The sequence below is a fragment of the Manihot esculenta genome, chromosome 15, assembly GCF_001659605.2.
Source record: "Manihot esculenta cultivar AM560-2 chromosome 15, M.esculenta_v8, whole genome shotgun sequence".
NCBI lineage: Eukaryota > Viridiplantae > Streptophyta > Magnoliopsida > Malpighiales > Euphorbiaceae > Manihot > Manihot esculenta.
Genome location: NC_035175.2, coordinates 25,664,317 through 25,688,931, shown reverse-complemented (window position 1 = coordinate 25,688,931; position 24,615 = coordinate 25,664,317). Strand labels below are relative to the sequence as shown.

The following is a 24,615-nucleotide window of genomic DNA, read 5'->3' as shown; positions in this document are numbered from 1 at the left end:
CTGGCACTATGTAAGAGAAAGACCAGTAAGGCCCATTCTACGCCCCTGGCACATTGAAATGTTATGTTATGTTAATGTAAGAGAAAGACCAGTGAGGCCCATTCTACACCCCTGGCACATTGGAATGTTATGTAGAGGGCTATTGGTGACAAGTTCATCCTTGATGTGTTTTGTCTGTGATGTGATGCATTCCATGATAGCATATGTTTTAAATATTTTTACTATTATGCTCACTGGGCTCTAGTAGTTCACCCCATTCCCTTAACCCTAGGTTTGCAGGTACGAGATAGACTAGGAGGTCAGCCAGAGTAAAGTCATGTTTTATGTAATAGCTAGATGTGGACATGAAAAATATTGTAATGTAACGTATAGTACAGTGATGTAATGCAATGATGTATATTGAGGTTTAGAGTTGTGCTTGACCCTAGTATGTATAGTTAATCCCTTTTTCATATGATCTGTGTAATGTTTTAATGATGTTTTATTTAAACCAAGCTTAATGTATGTTATGTTACCCCATTGGAGCATTTGATGAGGGCTCCAGTGTGGGGCTTTATGTTTATGGTTATGTGCTTGCGCAGGTTAAGCTTGGTAAATGAAAGAAAAAATTTAAAGTTTTATGTATATGTTTGATCATGTATGGGATTTAACAGGTATACAGGATGTATGTTTGGCTTGCTACGGGTCTCGGTGACCTTAAGTCGATCTGGATCCTAGTGCCGATAGCGGTCCGGATTCCGGGTCGTTACATTTGCCCACTTAGGCAATGGAAGAGCGCCACTCTTAGGCAACCCTTTGCCCACTTAGCCGATATAAGAGTGCCCTAGGAGACATAAGAGCGCCCCTTCTGGCAACTCTTTCTCTACTTAGCCGATATAAGAGTGCCCTAGGCGATGTAAGAACGCCCTCTCAGGCAACCCTTTGCCCATTTAGGCGACATAAGAGCGCCATAGACGATATAAGAGCACCCTCTCAAGTAATCTTTTGCCCATTTAGGCGATGTAAGAGCACCCTAGGCAATGTAAGAGTGCCCTCTCAGGCAATACTTTTTCGCACTTAAGCGATGTAAGAGTGCCCCAGGTCATGTAAGAGCCACCTCTCAGGCAACCTTTTGCCCATGTAGGCGATGTAAGGCGCCCCTCTCAGGCAACCCTTTGCCTACTTAGCTGACATAAGAGTGCCCTAGGCGACGTAAGAGTGCTCTATCAAGCAACCCTTTGTCCACTTAGCTTACGTAAGAGCAACCTAGACGATATAAGAGCGCCTTCTCAGGCAACCCTTTGCCTATTTAGGCGACGTAAGAGCAACATAGGCGACATAAGAGTGCCATCTCAGTCAACCCTTTATTAACTTAGGTGTAATAAGAGCGCCCTAGGCAACGTAAGAGCACCGTCTCAGTCAACCCTTTTACCTACTTAGGTGACGTAATAGCGCCCTAAGCGACATAAGAGATCCTTCTCAAGCAACCCTTTGCCTGTTCATGTGACGTAAGAGCACCCTCTAAGGCAACTAATTTCCCACTCACAAGTATTGAGAAGGAGGTCTCAAGGTAGCAAGACCCATACAATAGTATCACAAAGATCATGCAAGTAGAAAATTAGTAGGCTTTTTTCCATTATACAATAGAGTTTTGATATAATGTAAAGTGAACACTAGGTTAGAAAAACAGGAAAACAAAACATAACAGAACATCTAGATAGGGCGTGAAAGGCCAAAATACAAAATTCTGAAAACCTAGTGATCTACTCTTCATTCCCGGTCCCATCATGATGAGACTCCTCGTTCGCAGGCATAATCACCTCAGGAGTCATGTTTAGAACCCAACTCTAATCCCCAACAGGGTCCCGATGATGTAACTTAGGCATAATTGAACCTTGCAAACCCATATACATGTCCGTTATCCTATCATCGGTAGCATCCAGTTTCTTCTCTCCCTCCTCACAGCGGGCTCTCTCATCATCCCTAGAAAGGATCATCTCCTCAAGCTAGGATTGAACCCTTGCTAGCTCCACCTCTATGCTCTAGTGAGAGGTCTGTAGATTGCCCATTTCAGTGCTGATGAGGATGTTCTAGGGTTGAAGCTCCCCATAGGCTCCTCACAGTCAGTGAAATCTCTCTTTTCTTGTCTAAACAGCAGTCATAGCCTCCAAACTGCAATAAGAGCATGATGATAAACGTCATCATCATCCTCCGTGTCAAGTCTTTCCCGATCCCTAGGAAGCACGATCTTCCTTCCTATATGACCAACAAAATAGTTAGTTGTCGGCAACCATAGAATGACCCCTTAATAATCCATCAAAAGTAGGATAAGAAGGCATGGGAGGAGCCCCAATACCAGCCAAATGAAAAGGAGTGTCAGGAGTAGTTTAAATTAGAGGAGCAGGGTCAGGATTGAAAGACTCCCCAATAGTCTTCATTCTCTTAGAAGGGTCTTTTTGACTCGCTTCTTTTCTCCTTCTCTCCGCAACCTTTCTCATCCATAAAGCGTTATTCCCAGCCATCTCTGTAAAGGAAAATGAAAATCATTAAGTTAAAAAAGTGAATAAGAAGACAAAAAATATAGAATAAATACCAGCATCAGCCTCCTCCGGAGGTAGAACAATAATATTAATAAGATGTGCCCTTTTTTAGCGCGAATAAAAGGTTGATAAGATTATTTTCCTTAGGATGAGGCAATGGCCATAAGATGTGAATAAATAACAAACTTATCCCCTGTCATTTGGAGAGCCCCTTTGAACCTATGAGGATGAAAATTTTAACTTTCAGGGAAGTTACCCCAACTCTCCTGCGAAGGATGCCTCAACATAAAGAATTTTGACTTCTAGTTTTTAATAGATTGAGAGAAACCATCAAAGAGACCACATTCCTTCTTAAGAATAAAATAGTAAAAAGCTTCAGCTCCCTTGTGAGACAATGCACACATTGAAGCAAACACGTGAGCAAAGGTTGCTATACAATGAAACCGGCAAAGAGACATGAAAGATATTAAAATCCTCCAACAATTGGGATGAATCTGAGCTACACTGGATCAATAGAGGGATAATACCTCCACAATAAAAGAATCTAAGAAAAAGCGCAGCCCTGCTTTCATTTGCTCTGCAAAAACTATGACACATCTGCATTTAGTCACCTCACCATCGACCATCAATCCCTCACCATAAGGATACCTCTTAAACACCTTTGGAATATGGAAGATCAGTGCTATATCAGCAATGTCTTCTGGATTGATCGTAGAGACTAAATTGAAAACTAAGGGACGAGGAGTGTAAAGCAGGTCAGATGAGATGGTAGTAGGAGAAACCTCTGCCATTATTGTCTCAAATTGAGGGACCCTAGTAAATTCTTCATCTTCCACCAAGTTTGATAAGTAGAAGTCCGTTATACAAAAGAGAAATCTCAAATGGCCGAAAAGTCGCTCGAGGTATGCACTCCTAATCGAAAGCTGGAAGTTGCAGATCAACCATTAGAGACTGAAAACTAGAAAACAGAGGCTGAAAACCAAAAATCGGATATTGAAAATTGAAAATCAGAGGCTAAAAAGTGTCGGTCAAAAACCATAAGCCGAAAACAGGAGATAGTAACCGAAAACTGGAAACCGTTGGCCAAAAAGGAGAAGCCAAAAATCGAAAACCTTTGGCCGAAAACTAAAAATCAAAGACCAAAAACTGTCTGCTGGAAAATGGAGGTCGAAGATAAAAAATTATCCTTGGAGACCGAAAGCTGTCGTCAAATGCCGAAAACTACCATCGGAGATCGAAAAACGTCGCCATAGGCCGAAAAACTAAAAACTCTTAAGTAATACAAAACCCCAAAGATCGAAAAAATACCCAACAAAAAACCACAAGAAAAAATTTAAAAATAAATATAAGAAGAATACCTTGAGCAAAGGAGCATGAAGAACACAAAGAATAAGCTCTTAAAACTAGTGACCAAGAGAAAACACAAATGCTAGAGAGGAAGGACATTTGAAGTTTGGTATGGGACAAATGAGCCCCACACACTCCTTTATATTGAAAATGACAAAGGGACAGGGGAAATGACCACTCATTTTTCCAACGTAGTATCCTTCAAAAGTAATGCAATAACACAATACATAAAAAAGAGATTTCCTGAACTTAACGATTCATGGACAAGTGGGGGGACTAATGATACTAATATAGAAACCACTAAATGCCCAAAAGGCTAAATGGGCCTCTCTATGACCCAATCTAGGTTAAAAAGGCCCTCAAGACTCATTTTAGACTAAAGTCTCATTGGAACTCAGTTTTCCATATCCTACTAAGGCTCAATCATAGAATCCAAATCCTACCAGAATAAAACCACCAACAAGCTATTTAAAAGGGTAACTTCCAGGTATATGATCTATCTAATCTTTCAACTAAATTCGCTTTGGATTTTTTACTGACTTAGACATCGGAGGTCTTTTCCATCAAACCACCCGATGTTTTTTATTTATTTTTCAGATCCATTAATTAAAGGAAGAATCAAAGCAATATCAGTAATAATTATGCAAAGTTTACCAAACACTTAAGATATTGTATTGTATATAACAATTAAATCAAACAATCCTTTAATATGCATAAATTATCAGTTCGTTATTTTTTTTTCTTATACTTTAAGTAACAACTTTACTACTATTTTCACCTTACACTTTATTACAACTCTCGAATACTAAATAACAATTCATTCAACGTTAACGTCAATATTAAATATTGAAATTTCTACACTTAAACAACTCATTCTGCTTCAAATATTCCAATAAAGGTTATCAATAAAAATAAATAAATAAAATACATAACTTTCGACTTGAGATTCACGAAATTTTTATTGCATAGAAATGGAAGAAAAAAAAATGTATTTATTATATTTTTTTCTTATTTAATATTTTTAATGTCATTTAAAAAATATATCATTTTTATTAATTTAATAAAATGATCATATAATATTATGTATCAATTTAAACAACAAAAAAGATTTATTATACACTCATCACTTTTTTTTCTTTTTTTTTCCTTTCATAAATTATCCTGTCACTGCTAATATTACTTATTAAAAATAAAATAATAGAACTAAGTATTTTAAATTTATATAAACTGTAAAATAATTTTAATATAAAAATTAAAATAAATTAATTTTAATTTTCTAATAAAATTTATTTTTTTTATAGTAATAAAATAAAATTATAATGAGGATATAATTTTAGTAATGTCATTATTATCTTCTTCCCACTTTTGTATATAATAAAAATACATTATAGATTTTTATTTGTAAATAGCGTCTTTATAAAAGTAATTAATGATTTTTAATTATTAATTAATAGCATAACACAATAAAATAATAACAAACTATAATTAAAATTAGTATTATTATACTAAAAATATAATTAAATATTAGTTTTATGATTTTTTATTATAAGCACCAATAATTTTTATAATATCAACGTTTTTTAACGTATTTGCTGTAGTAAAATTTTACTTAGAATAATAATGAATAAAATTAGTATAGATAGGACTAAAAATTTTAAAAATTTTAAATTTAAGTGAACTCTAAAATTATTTTGTATAATAAAATTTAAATTAATTTAATTTGAATAGCTGAATTTGATTTTTATTATAATAATATTAAATTATCAAGGGTATTATTGGAAATCTCTATATTCTACTCTTATATATATATATATATAAAACAATTCTAAAAATAATTTGATTTTTTTAAATGTATCGATATTAAGTCACTAAGGATATTTTATAAAATGCCAATATTCTCCAGTTTTATATATACCAGTAGCAGTAATTATTACTGAAGGCTGAAGGGTAAAGTTGGCAAAATAAAACATATGCTGCTCGAGTACCTTTTGTTCTATGCTTTGTATATCATCAGCCTTTCACAACATTGAATATTTCAAAGACATTTATGTTTTCTTATTTAATTAGTCTCATATGAATTCAGTTAATAACTATTTATTCATTATTTTATTTGGTATATAACTCACCTCAATAAATGAAATTTTAAATCTCTAATCTCCCAATAAAAAAAAAATATATTCATTTATCAATTTTAATTTCTCATTTAAAAAATATTTATTGATTTGGATAAACGTTTGAATAAGAAAATGAAAAGTCATGTCTACCAAATAAGTAATATATGTTTGATGAATAAACCAAATTATGTTGAAAATTAAACCTTTTGAAAGTTTATATATTTCCTTAAATTTCAAATAGGCCTAAATCAAAGAAGCACCAGTGGTCTAGTGGTAGAATAGTACTCTGCCGCGGTACAGACTCGGGTTCGATTCCTTGCTGGTCAAAATTACTTGAGCTGTGATGAATCCGGCGCTCAATGATGGATGGGGTCCATCAGCATCATCTGAATGTTAAGATGATATTAAACGCGACTGAGCTCTAGTTTTGTTTTTGTCTTTTACCGCTGTTCCCTTCAAATTTAATTTTTATTTTATTGTTAAATATAAGATGTTAAAATTTAATAATGTGAAAAATATAAGTAGTTATTTATAATTAATTATAATATTTAAGAATCAATTTGTAAAAATATAAAATTAATAATTATTTTTAATAATAAAATAAAATTTTATGGCTAAATTTAAAAATATATAATTAAAATATATATTTTACTTAATTTTAAGAAGTAAAATACAATTTATTTTAATTAAAAAATTATTTTTAATTGATTTTTGCATGCTACACAATATTTATAATAGTGTTAGATGAAATGCTCCACTTTACTAACAGAATAAAATAAAATAATTTTTTTTTCACAGAATAAATAATATGACTCTTTTCAAAAAAATATCAAATCACATGATAATTTATTTAAAATTATATTATTCAATTTATAAAATTATATATTTTTATTTTATTATTAATTATCATATTTAAAAAAAATAATTTTATCACTTATTTTTATATAAAAATTTAAAAATTTGTCTTTTTAAAAAAATTCTTTAGAAATAAATAATAAAAATCAATAAACTGTTTTTAATAAAAATTTTATAATGCTATTCAACATATTCCGATGCAAGTACGAAAAGAACAAGATTTTTCAATAATAAATTATGTATTAAAATTACTTGTAGGAGTTAACGGTCTAAATTCGTATTTTTTTATTTTAATTTATATTTTTTATTATGATAATTTTAAAATTTAAATTATTGTGTGCTTTCAATATTATTATTTAAAATTTATTTAGATCCAACAAGAATAAATGTTGGATAGCAAATATGTATTGGATTAGTTTATTTTTGACAAATTTCAACTGAGAAAATTTGACATAAATTTCCTTCAGAGTAGCTAAATTTTTTTCAATTCTTGAATTATGAAATCTTCGAATAATCCACATTTAATTAAGATTTTTTTAATTAGTAAAATTAGATTTAATTTTTTATTTAAATAAAATTATCTTATACTTTTCTATTTCAACTATAATTTATTTTATTTTTTTATTTTAATTAAAATTTATTTTACTTTTATATTTCAATTAGAATTAAAAAATTTTTAGTTATAAATAGCTTTATTAAAAATTAATAATGTTTATTCATATGAAAATTTGTTATATAAGTAGGCTAAACCATAGAAGCACCAGTGGTCTAGTGGTAGAATAGTACCCTGCCACGGTACAGACCCGGGTTCGATTCCCGGCTGGTGCAAGATTACAGGAGCTGTGATGAATGCGGCGCTGAAATTGATGGATGGGGTCCATCAGCTCATCTGAATCTCAAGATGATATTTAGCGCGACTGAGCTCTAGTTTTTGTTTCTGTCTTTTTTCATTGATTTTTACATGCTACGCAATAGTGTTAAAAAGGATGCTCCATTTTACTAACAGAATGAAATATGACAAATTATTTCATATTTAATAATATATCAAGATTCAATCTTATAACATTCTAATTTAAATTTCATTGCTCCATACTTAATTAATATTGAAAAAATAAAAATTCTATAGGATAAAAAATTAAATAAAAATATAAAAAATCACCTTGTTTCAGATAGCCTATGTATAATCACGATATTTAAACTATGCATATAATTTCATAGTTTAAGAGCTACTTAGAATTACAGTATTGAATGAATATGGAGTTTTAATTAAAATTCTACCTAACTGTTCACTAATCAATAAATTGTCTACTCTTTATTCCACTGGAACATAACCTGTTGAAACAAAATATATATAAGATTTTCAATCCATAGAATGTATTTCATACTCTCAATATAGTGTTTTAATAAGACTTAAAAATTTAATCTTGTATTTTATCTCTCGTAAGATATTCTCTTCACGAAACACTATTTCCCAGTGGGCTTGAGTTACTTAACAGTAAAAACATATATTGCGCCCAAGACCAAATGTTGGGCAAGTCCAATAATTTATTAATACTGATTAATGAATTTGGTTAGTTAAATTAATGCAAATTAATTAATGCAAATTAATTAAAATTATGAGATTATTAATTAATGACTAAGTAATTAATTGATTAATTAAATTAATAGAGACTAATTTAATTAGTTAAATTAAAAAATTAATAGATATATGTGATATATGAAAAATTCACTCTAATCTAAAATAATATTATACACCGTCTAGAGATTATTCAGAAGAGTTTAGGAGTTAGAGATATAAATTTCTAACCACAACCCATCCACCCAACTGTATATAAAGGGAGAGGGGTGAGTATATGGCATGGCTTAGTTTCATTTTGTTTCACCACAAAATTGAGAGCTTCTCTCTTCATTTTCCACTTCTTCATCTTCATAATTGAGAGAATACCTTTTTTATCTCCATTGGTGTGAGTTAATTGTTAACTCTATCTCTTCCCATTTAGCCTGTGAAAAAACCTTTGTCACTTATTTTTAGCATTTAAGAGAAACTTGGAGACAAAAGATTTAGGTCATGGGTGGTGGATTATATGATCGGTTCATGTGGATAGATCAGAGAGTCTACATTTGAAGTTCTAAATGTCATCAAGTAAAGTTTAGATCTGCACTATAAGAGGTAGGATTATAAATTTTCTTTAGGATAGTTAATATCTAATTTTCTTCATATTGTTTAATAGATTAATTTTATTAAACACAATTGTTGTGTGATAATTTATTTATGTTGAATGTTTAATTGACTAATAAAATTATAGCATTTGAGTATGAAATTATAGTAATTAAGAAAAATTTTAAAATTTTGTGATTTTACCCAAATCTAATTTTGCTTCCGCCTTGGATGTTGGACAAAGTCATAGGAAGCTTCCATTTAGCCCTAAAACTTCTCAAGGCATAGAAAGTCTAGAAATTTGCCACACAATGAGTCACCAGTAGGCAAGTCAAGGGAGTTAGCTACAAAAACTTCCAAGGCATAAAGAATGTCATGGAAACACCCTAAGGCGGGTCACCTCCAAGTGTGCCAAAGGTGTTAGTCCCAAAAATTTCTCAAGATATAGACGTGCCATAAAACGCGACCTGGCAGATCACTGCCAGACGAGATAGGTGTTAAACTCTAAAATACTTTATTAGTTAGGATATGAGTTCTTAAAAACAAGAAGCTAAAAGATTCGAAAAATGAAAAATATTTCATTAATAAATGTCTACAGCTACTAGGCAGGAGGGTCCTTGTTTCCCTCCTCCCTAACCGCAGTGCAAGAGGCATTTATATTTACATCATTTATGTTTGAATCATGAGGCCTAAGGAATTCAACTTTAGAGGAAATTGAGGATCTTAGTATCTTCATCGTCTTCAGGGACTAAGTCATCAATCCAGCTTAAGTCCTTAATTGGCTTCACAGCCTCTTGAGTTTCAACTTAGAGCCTGCCAGCCTAGGATACACTCTTATCTAGCTCATGTTCAAGTTGGGGGACCCTAGCAGTAGTAGCGCAAGACTCCTTTAGCTGGACCTCAAACTCTCTAATCCTCCCTTCCAGCCCCTGCGACCTCTCCTCTGTTGGCCTTGCTCTCCTATTGAACTCAACTTTTTAAGAATCTGCTCGTAGAAGATTAACTTGCAACTTCTCAACAGACTTCATAGTCTCATTTATTATTGTCTTGATCTCCTCCACTCAAGCCTTCAAACCTTGACTCTCTTCCATCAAAATACTTCTCCATATTTGGAAGTCCCGAACTCATTCTTCATAGCTTTTTCTCTCTCCCTTGCCATCTGCGAGTTAAAACAATCTCCATTGAGGTATCAACCCCATGTAGAAATAGATCGTCCATCTCGATTGCCAAACAATTTTGGTCACCATGTAACATTACTATCTTGGCTATTAGGGAGGAAAGCTTAGGAGTATCGAGAAGGCAATCAACTCGGGTGCACACATCTGCTAGCTTTTTAATGCTCATTAGCTTGGAAGAAGACCCTACTGCCTCAGGTTGCCTTGGTCTTGGAATCGGAGGCGGTGGAGGAGGTGAAGGAGGACTTTTGATAGTTTCTTAGGCAATAAGGAAAGATTAGTTTGTTGAGGACAAGGAGGAAGTGGCCGATTTTCTTACAGCTCAATCATTATTCCTGCGCCCTAAGGATGCTTGGGACAAGGAGCATTCTGGGTGGCAGGGGCTTTGTCTTTTCTTGCGGCATGAACAGACTCAGCCCATCTTCTTTTTTCCTCTAGCCATACCTACATAAACAAAAAGTTAGTAAGTATTGCAGATTAATAGTAAAGTTGTTACTTTTGTACCCTTGTCTTGGGGGCTCTTGCCCAAGTAATCAGTAGGGATCCATAGCCTGGGTGGTTGGTCTGGAATCCCTTGCCCTTTCTGCCTCCTGTTGACTTAACCATAGCAGCGTAACTTTCCTTACTCCTACCGTTACATAAAGCTTCCTTTGTGTGGCAAGTTTCTTCAAGCACTCAATCGACTCAATTTCTTCTTGGGTATGGTTTTTACCCTCCTTTTGAAGCTTTGTAAGGAAAATTCCACTCAGTTTGAAGGCTGCCAAACCTTGTGAGACTCGGTGCCTCACGAGAAAGGACTTATTTTTCCATCTCTTTAGTTGACATAGAAACCTCTAGCAATTGGAGTGAATTTGGACAACATAAAGCTTGTAGAAGGCCAAATCTTGGATAAAAAAAGGTCCATAAGGAACCTTAACCCTGCCTCATTTGTTCCTTATAAACAATTATGGTGTCCTCAGGGGCTACTCAGTTGGCACATACGTTGGACCTTGGAGCTAGAACCTTAAACAAGTCATTCAAGATTTGATAAATTGTCGTTAAATGCTCCAGATGCCTTTTTATTATAATTGAGTGAGTATCGTGAATAATCAGGCTTTCTCCGTCACTATGGTTTTCCCTCGAAGGCATGACTAGAGCAGGAGCATGTATTTGGTTGTAAAAGGAATTGGAAGAATTAATTCAAGGACGAATTTATAGAGGAGTTGTTTATAGAGTGCATACAGACTCTAGGGTAGGGAAGGAAGAAGATGACTAGCTGATCTAAATCATTCTCAATAAAAACCATAAAGTTCATGAGGAAGGATGTGAAATCACTTGGGAATATGAAGATGAGAATGGAAATGGCGAAATGAAAGCACTGAAAAAGAAGACGTAGAAAGTAGATACGCAAGCAAAGATAAGGCAAAAATGAGAGAAGATGGGGAAATTACGGTTTAAAAGTAAAGGCAATAATGAAGAGCAATAAATATGTGGGAGAGAACGAGGCATCAATGTTGAAATCAAGCACATGTGAAGCGACATATAAATGCGGCCAATAAAAAGCTTACACGCGTCGACTAGCTGGATAGGACTACCTTCAAATATGAAGAATCAAATACTTGTGGGGAGACTTCTAATATGAGTCATGTTTCACCTATCTAGTGAAAAACTTTTGACCATGTATCATTGGCTTTTAGTCATGACATGGATTTGACTCAATCATTGTCCCCTTTGACTTGGTCATCGTTGCATTGCAATGTCAGGTCGTTAGCCTTCAGGGACTTATGACTTGGGACAATCAAGACTCACCCATCATAGGCGAACTTGATCATTATCACTTGACTGTTATGGATTATTATTGACTATTGCCACATGAGCAAGAGAATCTTTACAAAAATGAAATCTATTATTCACTGGCCATTAACTTCACATTTCATAGAAAATAATAATTAACTTTATTTTTTTATAGTATAAAAGTAATCATACATCAACATTCAATTTGAAGTACTCAATCTACTACATTGTTACTCGCCCATCTCATACGAATCATTGACTTTAAAATCGAAGTAATTGCCAATAAAGTATCAACCACTTCACTTATTCTTTTGCAAATTATTCGTGGTCAAATAATCAAAGGAGTTTCTCAAGTGACATCAATATGCTAAGCTATGTATGCCTTAGAACTTGTTGTGCCATTATTTAATATATACCAAGTGTTTCTCTTTTAGTCCCATGTGATGAATAGGAATTAGTTATATCAATGAGAAATATAGAATGCTCAAATGTCCGCATTACTCTATTTATAAAACATAGAATACAGTATGCTCATTAAACTCACATAATTACATGTTTATGATATGAAATGTAGAATTTCAAATAGAATGAGAAGTCGATACAACGTAAATACAAGCTTGCCCGAATAAATATATGTAATATGAAAATTATAGTATCATATTTCAAAAATGAGAATAAAACATAGTTAAATTTGTTTGTATAATGCTAAATATGATCTGTTTAGTTACTATGATTGTAACGACCCCAAAATGGACCGTCACCGGCGCTAGGATTCAGGTCGGCTTAAGGCCGCCAGAACCCGTAGCAAGCCTGCTATACTCTCTGTGTACCTGTAACACTCATACATGATCATACATTTTCTGTGAAAATAAAACTCTTTTCTGAACCAAGGCTTAACCTGTGCATGCACTATCTCTGTACTCTGTACTCATGTACTCTGTACTCTGTACTCTGTATCCCTGACTAGAGCTTGCTCTAGATGGGTAACTCATACCTGTTAAGCCTGGTTTTCACATACAGGAAAACATATATACATATACAGATCATGTACAAAACATACATCACTAGGTCAAGCAACAACTATTACATCTCGTTAATATTACATGTCTACTCTAAGCTATTACAGATCTCTTTACTTTTCCTGTACTCTGCTGGACTGTCCCTGTACACTGTACACTGAACCTGCAAAACTGGGGTTAAGGGAGTGGGATGAGCTCTATAGCCCAGTGAGTAGAACAGTAAAACATCTCAGTAAAATATGATCTCATGGAATGCACCATATCACAGACAAGCCACATCAAGAGTAAACCTGTCACCACATAGTCCCAGTAACTCTGTGCCAGGGCGTAGAATCGAGCACCTGGTCTTCCTGTCATATATGTATATGTGTATATAACACCTGTGTACTTACCATTGCCAGGGCGTAGTCAAAGGCTCCTGGACTTTGCTATACCTGCCAGGGCGTAGTCAAAGGCTCCTGGACTTTGCTATACTTGCCAGGGCGTAGTCAAAGGCTCCTGGACTTTGCTATACTTGCCAGGGCGTAGTCAAAGGCTCCTGGACTTCCTGTCTGAGACTATTGGATCATTCAGCATTCACTCACATCACCAAATAACAATGCAATGCAACATATTCGTGTATACTAATGCAATCAACCTATGGCGTAATCATGATGCATGAGATATGCTAAAAGCAGTTTATGGTTCAATTAAAAGTCATAAGTTTAGTTCCACTCACCTCTGGCTATCTGGATTGACTGACTCTGCAGGCTCTGAACCTCTGGAGCAGTACTCACTGCTGCTCTCTCTGGTTCCTCTGGTCTGTACCTATACAGATGGACTCAAATGAGGGACCAAACTAACTTATCAATACCTCTATTAAACTCCCCAAGAATCCCCTGAAACTCACTTAACTAGCCATGCAAATCATGCAAAAGAAAAGCTGGACAGAACACTTTCGGCGGCAGGTTCGGCGGCCGAATGTCCTCTCCAGAGACGAAACTCAAGCACCTTCGGCGGCACCTTCGGCGGCACCTTCGGCGGCCGAATCCCCCAAACAGAGCCGAACATGCAAAAACACTCGGGGGCAAGCTGTGGCAACTAAGCCACCATGCAGGAGGTTCGGCGGCCGAATGATCCTTCGGCTGCCGAACCTGAGTTCATCCAGAACTCAGCTTCAACAGCAAAACATCTCCTCCTTCCCTTCAATCTCTCCAACCATGCTTACCTCCTCTACTCAACTCACATATACTCAAGTATATGGTCACAGGGGTCCAAAACTATCTAATAACCCCAAACAACAAAACAAACATAACACATAATCATGAATACATGCATAAATCATCAAATCTCCCATTTAAAACCTCAACATGCATCTCTCTCTCCCCAACTCCCATAAAACCTGCAGAAAACATATTCAAGAACATCACTTACCTCCTGGAACAAGAAGATGAGTGATCTAAACAAAGGAAAACGGATCAACTCTTCTTCACCCTCACTAACTCTCTCAAACATTTAGCTTTGTTTGCTTCAAACCATTCAAACCCTTGTGAACGATCTGCATGAGCTGCTCAAACTCAGCAAATAAACCAGGAGAGACGTGGCCAACTTCTGGACATAATCTGGTGCTAACACCTGTCCAAAATGCTGACTAAGGGATACAAACCTGCTGGCTAAGCAACTCAGCTTCGGCTGCCGAATCGCATGCAAAACCATGCAACATTCGGGGGCCGAACCTGAACTTCGGAAGCCGAACATTGGGCACTTTCGGCGGCCGAACTTATCTTCGGCGGCCGAACTTGGCTCCTCTGCCTTGGTTCATTTCAACTCAAAACTATCGCACTGTAAACCCAGAAAACACCTCATAACACTTAGAAAACATAACTCCTACCCTTATATAGAATCCCAACACCCCGGATTCCACCAGACAACAGGAATTCCGGTGCCGGACTCTAGCCGGGTATTACATTCTCCCCTCCTTAAGAACATTCGTCCTCGGATGTTCCTACAACACACAAAAACAAAACACAAGGAGGCAACTAACCTCAAAACAAATATGGATACTGCTGGAGCATAGACTCCCGCGTCTCCCAGGTGCACTCTTCTAGATTATGGTGGTTCCATAGAACTTTCACCATCGGAATCTCCTTGTTCCTTAGCTGTCTGATCTGCGTGTCCAGAATCCGCACTGGCTGCTCTATATAGGTGAGATCTGTATGAATCTCCACCTCAGGCTCACTCAGAACCTGATTCGGATCTGACACAAACTGCCGTAGCATAGAAACATGAAATACCGGGTGAATCCTCTCCATAGAAGCAGGTAAATCCAGCTTATACGACACATTTCCGATCCTCTGCAACACCTCAAAGGGTCCAATGTACCGTGGAGCTAATTTACCTTTCTTTCCAAAACGAACCACTCCTTTCATTGGAGACACTTTCAGCAATACCCAATTACCCTCTTGAAACTCTAACTGCTTCCTGCGAACGTCTGCATAACTTTTCTGTCTACTCTGAGCTGTTCTGATTCTCTCTCTGATCATGGGCACCATTCTACTGGTAATATTTACTAACTCTGGCCCTGCAAGAGCCTTCTCTCCTACCTCTTCCCAGCAAACAGGTGATCTGCACTTCCTCCCATATAATGCTTCATAAGGAGCCATCCCAATGCTAGCATGATGACTGTTATTGTAGGCAAACTCCACCAAAGGTAGATGCTGCCTCCAAGAACCGCCAAAGTCTAACACACATAGTCGAAGCATATCCTCTATAGTCTGGATGGTCCTTTCTGACTGTCCATCAGTCTGTGGGTGGAAAGCAGTACTAAAATCTAATCTCGTGCCCATCGCACTTTGCAGACTCCGCCAAAAACGAGAGGTAAACTGAGGTCCTCTGTCTGAAACTATAGACACTGGAACTCCATGTAATCTCACTATCTCATCCAAATAGACCTGTGCCAACTTATCCACAGAATAGTTACTCCGTACGGAAAGAAAATGAGCAGATTTCGTGAGTCTGTCCACAATCACCCATATCGAGTCTATCCTGTTGGACGCTACTGGTAAACCCACTACAAAATCCATGGCTATGTTCTCCCATTTCCACTCTGGAATCGGTAATGGGTTAAGCATTCCTGCTGGTTTCTGATGCTCTAATTTCACCCTCTGACAAACCTCACAGGCTGTCACGAACTGCGCCACTTCTTTCTTCATGGCTGGCCACCAATAGACCCTTTTCAGATCCTGATACATCTTGGTGGCTCCTGGGTGAACACTATACCTCGCATTATGAGCTTCCCTCATAATGTCTTCCTTCACACTGCCCCTATCTGGTACACAAAGCCGACTCCCATAGCGAAGGATCCCTTTGCTGTCAAATCTGAACTCTACACTATTGCCTGACTGAACAGTCCTGGCAATTTTCATCAACTCAGGGTCCTCATGCTGTCTCTGAGCTATCTGCTCCAGAAACACAGGTGTCACTCTCATCTGTGCTATCAACACACCTGTACCAGACAACTCTAGCTGTAATCCCTCGTCAAAGAGCTTATAAAGCTCCATCACAACTGGTCTCTGCTCTGTTGCTATATGGGATAAACTGCCTAGTGACTTCCGGCTTAGGGTGTCTGCGACAACATTCGCCTTACCCGGATGATACTGGATCTTACAATCATAATCACTGAGCAATTCTACCCATCTCCGCTGCCTCAAATTCAGCTCTCTCTGACTTAAGATGTACTGTAAACTCTTGTGATCAGTGAAGATCTCGCATTTAACCCCGTAGAGGTAATGCCGCCACATCTTAAGTGCAAAGATAACTGCTGCCATCTCTAGGTCATGGGTAGGGTAATTCAACTCGTGCTTCTTCAACTGTCTAGAAGCATAAGCTATTACTCTATCACTCTGCATCAATACACAACCCAATCCCACTCGAGATGCATCACAGAACACTGTGAAATCCTCATTACTGACAGGCAGAGCTAACACTGGTGCTGTTGTCAATCTCCTCTTGAGCTCCTCAAAGCTCTCTTCACACTGGTCTGACCAGATAAACTTCTGGTTCTTCTGAGTCAATTTGGTCATAGGAGCTGCTATCTTTGAGAAGTTCTGAACGAACCTCCTGTAGTAACCTGCCAGTCCCAGAAAGCTTTTAATCTCAGTCACTGTCGTGGGTCTGGGCCAGTTAGCTACAGCCTCTATCTTCTTGGGGTCTACCTCAATACCCTCTGCTGATACCACATGTCCCAAGAAGGCAATGCTCCGTAACCAAAACTCACACTTCGAGAACTTGGCATATAAACCATGCTCTCTCAGTGTCTGCAGAACTATCCGCAGATGCTGGGCATGCTCCTCTGCATCTCTGGAATACACTAAGATATCATCGATAAACACAATGACAAAGTGATCCAGAAACTCACTGAATACCCTGTTCATGAGATCCATAAATGCTGCAGGGGCGTTAGTCAACCCGAACGGCATCACTAAGAACTCATAATGCCCATATCTGGTCCGGAAAGCTGTCTTAGGCACATCTGCCTCTCTGACTCTCAACTGATGATACCCAGATCTCAGATCTATTTTCGAGAAACAACCTGCTCCAGCTAGCTGGTCAAATAGATCATCAATCCTAGGTAAAGGATACCTATTCTTGATAGTGACCTTGTTCAACTGTCTGTAGTCGATACAAAGTCTGAGGGATCCATCCTTCTTTCTGACAAAGAGCACTGGAGCACCCCAAGGTGAGGTACTAGGGCGGATGAAACCCTTATCTACCAAGTCCTGCAACTGTTCTTTCAACTCTGTTAACTCAGCTGGCGCCATCCTGTAGGGAGGAATAGAGATAGGTCTGGTACCTGGCAGTAATTCAATTTCAAACCCTATCTCCCTATCAGGTGGTAGTCCTGGCAAATCGTCTGGGAACACATCGAGAAACTCTCGGACTACTGGTACTGTGGCTGGTTCCCTCACCTGACTGTCTAGCTCTCTCACATGAGCTAGAAACCCCTGACAACCCCTCCTAAGCAAACGACGAGCCTGAAGGGCTGAAATCATACCTCTGGGTGTACCTCTCCTGTCTCCTCTGAAGACACACTCTGACCCATCCTGGTCTCTGAGACTCACTAACTTCTCTCGACAGTCCAACGTAGCACTATATGCAGATAGCCAATCCATCCCTAGAATGACATCAAAATCTGTCAAGTCTAGAACCACAAGGTCAGCTGGAAGGCATCTACCCTCTATAAACACTGGACTGAAACGACAGACTGACACTGCCACTGATGGGTCACATCTAGGTCCACTGACCCAGAGAGGATACTCTAACTCAGAACTGATCAAACCCAATCGCTCTATGGCTCTCGAAGCAATAAAGGAATGAGAAGCACCGGGGTCCATCAAAGCATACACATCTGAACACCCAATGATGAGATTACCTGACACCACTGTGTTCGACGTGTTAGCCTCCTCCTGTGTCACTGTGAAAATCCGTGCTGGGGCTATCGGATTTCCACCTCGGGAACCTGCTGCTGAAGTAGAGGCTACCCCTCTCCCTCTACCTCTGCCACTAGTCTGAGGCATGACTGGAGCTACTGGCCGTACAACTGGCTGTACCACACTGCCTGAACTCATCTGCTGGGATGGTGCAAAAGTCATCTGCGGACAATCCCGAGCAATATGCCCTTCCTGTCCACATCGAAAACAAGCGGTAGATCCCAACCGACAAACTCCTCCATGTGGTTTTCCGCATCGTCTGCAGACTGGAGCTGTGCCAGAGCTTGAGCCACTACCTATTCCCAGACCTGACTTGACTTTACTCCAGAACTTACTCTTTGTTCCTTTTACTCTATCCCATCTTTTACTACTTGGAGTGGGGACTTTCGAACCCGAAGCCTGTGCCTTTGCCTGTTTCTGAATATTGGCACTAGCTTCCATTTTCCTGGCTGCATCTACGATGGTATGGAAACTCTCCTTTTCTGCTGGAAGAATCAAGGAAGCATACCTGGGATGCAGTCTCATAGTATATCTCCTTGCTTTCTTCTGATCAGTATCATAGGCTTGACCCACGTACTGAAGCAGATCCAGGAACTTATCTGTGAATTCATCAACACTCATCTCATCTGTCTGTCGCAACTGTTCAAATTCAATTACTTTCATCTCCCTCGAACTGTCAGGAAAAGCCCACCCTGCAAACTCATTGGCGAACTCTCCCCATGACATGCTGTCCATTCGAGGCTCCACATAATTCTTAAACCATTCTCTGGCTTTCTTGCATTTTATTGTAAAACCTGCCATCTCAATGGCTCTCCTATCATCTGCTCCCAATTCACCGGTTATCATCCTAACTGCTCTGAGGTAATCAAATGGATCATCTCCTGTGTTGTATTTAGGAGCATCCAATTTCAAGTACTCCGTCATTTGGACTTTACCTCCAGATGAGCTAGGTTCATGTCTGTCAACAACAGGGGCTACTGGTTCTGGTGGTAGTACTGGTTCATTTGGCTCTAGGTGTGCTGCACTTGGATGGGTAGGGGAAGATGGATACATAGGATATGGTGGATAGTAAGGATAAGGCATATAAGGCATATAAGGAGGATATGGCACAAAACTCGAGTACTCCGACATACCTCCCATCGGATACTCTGGATAGCCAAAACCTGAGGTCTGAGCACCTCCCTGTGACTCTCCCATACCTTCCTCAAAACTGCCTATACCCATGCTGTCATCTCTAGACTGATCAATCTCCATAGCTTCCCTCCTTTCCTCTGATCTTCCTCCCCTAGCTGTTCCTCTTCTGCTCTCGTCGACAGACCTTCTAGGGTCTATTGACGTACCTTCCCTGCTAGATCTCTGAGACCTTGCCCTTGGCAATGCAGGAGGACGAGCAGCTGGTCTCTCATTCTCTGGTGGGACTCCAGTCAATCAAGCTGATCGACGAGTTCCTCGCATCTTTACACTGGAAACACAACATATAACATACCACTTTAGCACATAAACATCACATATCAATCATACACATACAACACTCATAGCATATCATAGCAGATAGGACTCAAGACCCTATCCTAGTGGACATGATTTCCTATTGTGCTTGACCACTTCTAACCTGTCTGAGCCCAACACTGTCTCTATAGGTCCGATCATGTGAACCTAGGGCTCTGATACCAATCTGTAACGACCCCAAAATGGACCGTCACCGGCGCTAGGATTCAGGTCGGCTTAAGGCTGCCAGAACCCGTAGCAAGCCTGCTATACTCTCTGTGTACCTGTAACACTCATACATGATCATACATTTTCTGTGAAAATAAAACTCTTTTCTGAACCAAGGCTTAACCTGTGCATGCACTATCTCTGTACTCTGTACTCATGTACTCTGTACTCTGTACTCTGTATCCCTGACTAGAGCTTGCTCTAGATGGGTAACTCATACCTGTTAAGCCTGGTTTTCACATACAGGAAAACATATATACATATACAGATCATGTACAAAACATACATCACTAGGTCAAGCAACAACTATTACATCTCGTTAATATTACATGTCTACTCTAAGCTATTACAGATCTCTTTACTTTTCCTGTACTCTGCTGGACTGTCCCTGTACACTGTACACTGAACCTGCAAAACTGGGGTTAAGGGAGTGGGATGAGCTCTATAGCCCAGTGAGTAGAACAGTAAAACATCTCAGTAAAATATGATCTCATGGAATGCACCATATCACAGACAAGCCACATCAAGAGTAAACCTGTCACCACATAGTCCCAGTAACTCTGTGCCAGGGCGTAGAATCGAGCACCTGGTCTTCCTGTCATATATGTATATGTGTATATAACACCTGTGTACTTACCATTGCCAGGGCGTAGTCAAAGGCTCCTGGACTTTGCTATACCTGCCAGGGCGTAGTCAAAGGCTCCTGGACTTTGCTATACTTGCCAGGGCATAGTCAAAGGCTCCTGGACTTTGCTATACTTGCCAGGGCGTAGTCAAAGGCTCCTGGACTTCCTGTCTGAGACTATTGGATCATTCAGCATTCACTCACATCACCAAATAACAATGCAATGCAACATATTCGTGTATACTAATGCAATCAACCTATGGCGTAATCATGATGCATGAGATATGCTAAAAGCAGTTTATGGTTCAATTAAAAGTCATAAGTTTAGTTCCACTCACCTCTGGCTATCTGGACTGACTGACTCTGCAGGCTCTGAACCTCTGGAGCAGTACTCACTGCTGCTCTCTCTGGTTCCTCTGGTCTGTACCTATACAGATGGACTCAAATGAGGGACCAAACTAACTTATCAATACCTCTATTAAACTCCCCAAGAATCCCCTGAAACTCACTTAACTAGCCATGCAAATCATGCAAAAGAAAAGCTGGACAGAACACTTTCGGCGGCAGGTTCGGCGGCCGAATGTCCTCTCCAGAGACGAAACTCAAGCACCTTCGGCGGCACCTTCGGCGGCCGAATCCCCCAAACAGAGCCGAACATGCAAAAACACTCGGGGGCAAGCTGTGGCAACTAAGCCACCATGCAGGAGGTTCGGCGGCCGAATGATCCTTCGGCTGCCGAACCTGAGTTCATCCAGAACTCAGCTTCAACAGCAAAACATCTCCTCCTTCCCTTCAATCTCTCCAACCATGCTTACCTCCTCTACTCAACTCACATATACTCAAGTATATGGTCACAGGGGTCCAAAACTATCTAATAACCCCAAACAACAAAACAAACATAACACATAATCATGAATACATGCATAAATCATCAAATCTCCCATTGAAAACCTCAACATGCATCTCTCTCTCCCCAACTCCCATAAAACCTGCAGAAAACATATTCAAGAACATCACTTACCTCCTGGAACAAGAAGATGAGTGATCTAAACAAAGGAAAACAGATCAACTCTTCTTCACCCTCACTAACTCTCTCAAACACTTAGCTTTGTTTGCTTCAAACCATTCAAACCCTTGTGAACGATCTGCATGAGCTGCTCAAACTCAGCAAATAAACCAGGAGAGACGTGGCCAACTTCTGGACATAATCTGGTGCTAACACCTGTCCAAAATGCTGACTAAGGGATACAAACCTGTTGGCTAAGCAACTCAGCTTCGGCTGCCGAATCGCATGCAAAACCATGCAACATTCGGGGGCCGAACCTGAACTTCGGAAGCCAAACATTGGGCACTTTCGGCGGCCGAACTTATCTTCGGCGGCCGAACTTGGCTCCTCTGCCTTGGTTCATTTCAACTCAAAACTATCGCACTGTAAACCCAGAAAACACCTCATAACACTTAGAAAACATAACTCCTACCCTTATATAGAATCCCAACACCCCGGATTCCACCAGACAACAGGAATTCCGGTGCCGGACTCTAGCCGGGTATTACAATGATAATGTGTATTCCCAAATGAATGATATTCCTCGAGTCATTTATAGTAAATAATTGATCACTTTTATTGAATATAGACGATATATATATGACTTGTTATACTTGTTTTTTTGTTAATATGCTTTTATGTAAATATTATACATCCACTAGGCAAAACTCTACAAGATGGATTGTCCTATGGGCAGGTTGTAGATAGTAGTTTTATCATATGAGAAGTCTAGAGGTCAACATCATCCATAAAATACATCACAACTAGATATCTTTAAGTTTCTTATATATATGAATATATAAGTTATGGCATATACATATAACTATCAGAAGTCTATAAAGTAATAGTAAAAGTAATAATCATGTATATAAGTAATATCTCCCATAGATATATGTATTATATATAGATCAATCTGTATATTTAATTTTTATGATATTATAAAAATATTTTCACATGTTTTGTAATACCCGGCTAGAGTCCGGCATCAGAATTCTACTTTCCGATGGATTTTCGGATGTCGAACGTCTCTAGAAGGGTTAGAGTGATCTTTTTCTAACATGTTTTGGTATGTTTCATAGTTTTAAAGCATAAGGAAATGAGTTTTTGAGTGAAATGAACCAAGGCAGAAAAGCCAAGTTCGGCCGCCGAAGTTGAGGTTCGGCCGCCGAACATGCATGGCTTTCAGTTTCACGTGTGGCCGCCGAAGGTGGTCTGGCCAGCCACCTATAAATGGCTCTCAGTCGGTTGAAGCGGTAGAGCACCGCTTCTTTCACTTGCTGAGGTGAAACTCTGCCCTTTGTGAGTAGTTCTTCATGTTTTCATTAAATCATGCAAAGATTTGATTAGTTTTTATGATCTTTTGAAGGTTTTAAGCTAAAAACTCAAAGTTGTGAAGTTTGGAGAGTTTGAAGGAGAGTTGCTCGATTCTACGCCCTGGCACAGAGTTACTGGGACTATGTGGTGACAGGTTTACTCTTGATGTGGCTTGTCTGTGATATGGTGCATTCCATGAGATCATATTTTACTGAGATGTTTTACTGTTCTACTCACTGGGCCATAGAGCTCATCCCACTCCCTTAACCCCAGTTTTGTAGGTTCAGTGTACAGGGACAATTCAGCAGAGTACAGAAAGAGAAAGAGTATTTGTAATAGCTTAGAGTGGACATGTAATATTAAAGAGATGTAATAGTTGTGTATAAAGTTAGAAATGTGCTTGACTTAGTGATGTATGTTTTGTACATGATCGGTATATGTATATATGTTTTGCTGTATGTGAAAAACCAGGCTTAACAGGTATAAATGAACCCATCTAGAGCAAGCTCTAGTCAGGGGTACAGAGTACAGAGTACAAAGTACAGAGTACAGAGTACAGAGATAGTGCATGCACAGGTTAAGCCTTGGGTCAGAAAAGAGTTTTTATTTTCACAGAAAATGTATGATCATGTATGAGATTTACAGGTACACAGAGAGTATATGTAATACCCGGCTCGAGTCCAGCATCAGAATTTCTGTAGTCCGGTGGAATCTCGGGTGTCGGAACCCTCGAGAAGGGTAATGCATAGGTTTTCCAAGGTATTTTCACTTGTTTTCATGTTTTGAAGTTGAGTTTTGAAAGCAAAGCAACAAGGGAGAAATGCAAAGGTTCGGCCGCCGAAGGTCACTTTCTGCCGCCGAACATTGCATGGTTGCGGCTTCACGTTCGGCTGCCGAAGGTGGTCTGGCTAGCCACCTATAAAAGGGCCAAGGGTCGGTGGAAGGAGGTTATTTCTCCTCCACTTGCAGCCAGAGGTGAGTTTCAGCCTCTCCTACGTTGACTTTCATGTTTTCCATGATTTTCATCAAATCTTTCAAGAGTTTTAAGAGTTTTGGGGACTTATGAAGGTTTTGAGCAAAAGAACCAAGTTTTGAAGCTTGGAGCTTTGGAAGAGCTTTTCTTCATATCTCCACGTTAGGATCCTTCATCCTCAAGTTGTGTAAGAGGTAAGTGAAGATCCTGAGCTTCTTTGATGATTTTGAACGGGTTTATGCAGTTTGTACGGGTAGTATGCATGTTTAGGTTTAGGTGAGGTTTTTGGTGTTTTGTGGTGTTCAAGCATGTTTAAGTGTTCTGTGTTATGTTTGTTTGGGGTTTTAGGATAGTTTTAGACCCCTTTGTGCATATATATGGGTATATGCTAGTTGGGAGTAGTTGATATGCCTGTTTGTAGGTTTTTGGGCAAAGTTTGCATGAAACAGAGCAGGGTTCTGTCCTTCGGGCAAAACCAGGTTCGGCCGCCGAAGGAAGGTTCGGCCGCCGAACC

The 24,615-nt window shown here is 38.8% G+C and overlaps 1 long non-coding RNA gene and 3 other non-coding genes across 4 annotated transcripts; 3 read left to right on the top strand and 1 right to left on the bottom strand.

Annotated features, from left to right (window-relative positions):
- The first annotated feature begins 6,315 nt into the window (after positions 1 to 6,315).
- Positions 6,316 to 6,402, top strand: LOC122722039. The gene has a single exon (XR_006348890.1). It is a non-coding gene; the product is annotated as a small nucleolar RNA snoR114 (small nucleolar RNA).
- A 1,190-nt stretch (positions 6,403 to 7,592) lies between these two features.
- TRNAG-GCC lies at positions 7,593 to 7,663 on the top strand. The gene has a single exon. It is a non-coding gene; the product is annotated as a tRNA-Gly (tRNA).
- Positions 7,664 to 7,672: 9 nt separating this feature from the next.
- Positions 7,673 to 7,760, top strand: LOC122722041. Its single transcript, XR_006348892.1, has one exon. It is a non-coding gene; the product is annotated as a small nucleolar RNA snoR114 (small nucleolar RNA).
- Positions 7,761 to 9,484: 1,724 nt separating this feature from the next.
- On the bottom strand, positions 9,485 to 11,792 carry LOC110601208. Its single transcript, XR_002485787.2, has 2 exons — positions 10,673 to 11,792; positions 9,485 to 10,612 (listed from the first exon to the last, which is right to left on the bottom strand). It is a non-coding gene; the product is annotated as an uncharacterized LOC110601208 (long non-coding RNA).
- Between the last annotated feature and the right edge of the window lie 12,823 nt (positions 11,793 to 24,615).